This window comes from Trachypithecus francoisi, unplaced genomic scaffold, assembly GCF_009764315.1.
Source record: "Trachypithecus francoisi isolate TF-2019V2 unplaced genomic scaffold, Tfra_2.0 Lachesis_group2, whole genome shotgun sequence".
NCBI lineage: Eukaryota > Metazoa > Chordata > Mammalia > Primates > Cercopithecidae > Trachypithecus > Trachypithecus francoisi.
The window spans coordinates 114,001,257-114,003,616 of NW_022681465.1; the positions used below are offsets into that span (position 1 = coordinate 114,001,257).

At 42.8% G+C, this 2,360-nt stretch overlaps 1 pseudogene across 1 annotated transcript; it reads left to right on the plus strand.

The window, feature by feature from the left end:
* The first annotated feature begins 626 nt into the window (after positions 1 to 626).
* Positions 627 to 1,833, plus strand: LOC117065393 (annotated as a pseudogene). The gene has a single exon (XR_004429909.1). The product of XR_004429909.1 is annotated as a heterogeneous nuclear ribonucleoprotein A1-like (transcript).
* The last annotated feature ends 527 nt before the right edge of the window (positions 1,834 to 2,360 follow it).

Here is a 2,360-nt window from a genome sequence, read left to right on the forward strand (position 1 = left end):
AAAGATAGATTGTTACTAAAAATACAAGGCCAACCAGGCGTGGTGGCTCACGCCTATAATCACAGCACTTTGGAAGGCCAAGGCGGGCGGATCACTTGAGGTCAGGAGTTCAAGACCAGCCTGGCCAACATGGTGAAACCCTATCTCTACTAAAAATACAAAAAAATAAAAATTAGCTGGGTGTGGTGGTGCATGCCTGTAATCCTAGCTGCTTGGGAGGCTGAGGCATGAGAGTTGCTTGAACCCAGGAAGCAGAGGCTGCAGTGAACTGAGATCACACCACTGCCCTCCAGCCTGGGTAACTGAGCAAGATTCTGTCTCCAAAAAAGAATACAAAGCTACTTAGATATTTTGTTTTTCTTATACAGTTTGGCCAGTCCTGTCTAAAATACAAACATTGAAAATTTGACACTAAACTTATTTGAAACTAAGGAAAAAAGAGAAAAAAAAGGTGAAGGAGTTTTTAAAAAATCAAACTGCTATCTGCCCGTGGACGCCGCCGAAGAAGCATCGTTAAAGTCTCTCAGAATTCTCCCTGCCGTCATGTCTGAGAGTCTCCTAAAGAGCCCGAACAGCTGAGGAAGCTCTTCATTGGAGGGCTGAGGTTTGAAACAACCGATGAGAGCCTGAGGAGCCATTTTGAGCAATGGGGAATGCTCACGGACTGTGTGGTAATGAGAGATCCAAACACCAAGCGTTCCAGGGGCTGTGGGTTTGTCACATATGCCACTGTGGAGGAGGTGAATGCAGCCATGAATGCAAGGCCACACAAGGTGGACGGAAGAGTTGTGAAACCAAAGAGAGCTGTCTCAAGAGACGATTCTCAAAGACCAGGTGCCCACTTAACTGTGAAAAAGATATTTGTTGGTGGCATTCAGACACTGAAGAACATTACCTAAGAGATTATTTTGAACAGTATGGGAAAATTGAAGTGATTGAAATCATGACTGACCGAGGCAGTGGCAAGAAAAGGGGCTTTGCCTTTGTAACCTTTGACGATCATGACTCCGTGGATAAGATTGTCATTCAGAAATACCATACTGTGAACGGCCACAACTGTGAAGTTAGGAAAGCCCTGTCAAAGCAAGAGATGGCTAGTGCTTCATCCAGCCAAAGAGGTCGAAGTGGCTCTGGAAACTTTGGTGGTGGTTGTGGAGGTGGTTTCAGTGGGAATGGCAACTTTGGTCATGGAGGAAACTTCAGTGGTCGTGGTGGCTTTGGTGGCAGCCGTGGTGGTGGTGGATATGGTGGCAGTGGGGATGGCTATAATGGATTTGGTAATGATGGAAGCAATTTTGGAGGTGGTGGAAGCTACAATGATTTTGGCAGTTACAACAATCAGTCTTCAAATGTTGGACCCATGAAGGGAGGAAATTTTGGAGGCAGAAGCTCTGGCCCCTGTGGCGGTGGAGGCCAATACTTCGCAAAACCACGAAACCAAGGTGGCTCTGGCGGTTCCAGCAGCAGCAGTAGCTATGGCAGTGGCAGAAGATTTTAATTAGGAAACAAAGCTTAGCAGGAGAGGAGAGCCAGAGAAGTGACAGGGAAGCTACAGGTTACAACAGATTTGTGAACTCAGCCAAGCACAGTGGTGGCAGGGCCTAGCTGCTACAAAGAAGACATGTTTTAGACAAATACTCATGTGTATGGGCAAAAAACTCAAGGACTGTATTTGTGACTACTTGTATAACAGGTTATTTTAGTTTCTGTTCTGTGGAAAGTGTAAAGCATTCCAACAAAGGGTTTTAATGTAGATTTTTTTTTTTTGCACCCATGCTGTTGATTGCTAAATGTAATAGTCTGATCGTGACACTGAATAAAAGTCTTTTTTTTTTTTAATGTGCTGTGTAAAGTTAGTCTACTCTGAAGCCTTCTTGGTAAATTTCCCCAACAGTGTGAAGTTAGAATTCCTTCAGGGTGATGCCAGGTTCTATTTGGAATTTATATACAACCTGCTTGGGTGGAGAAGCCATTGTCTTCGGAAACCTTGGTGTAGTTGAACTGATAGTTACTGTTGTGACCTGAAGTTCACCATTAAAAGGGATTACACAAGCAAAATCATGGAATTATTGGTTATAAAAGTGATTGTTGGCACATCCTATGCAATATATCTAAATTGAATAATGGTACCAGATAAAATTATAGATGGGAATGAAGCTTGGGTATCATCCATTATCATGTGTAATCAATAAACGATTTAATTCTCTTGAAAAAAAAAAACTGCTATGGAAATTGCTTTACCCAACATTTTGGTCCACAGCCTTCGTTAGATTACCTATTTGGGGAAAATACGTTTGGTTGTATAAATACGTCCCAGTTTTGTCTGAAATTTTGTCATAACTTGAATCCAAGTATGTTTT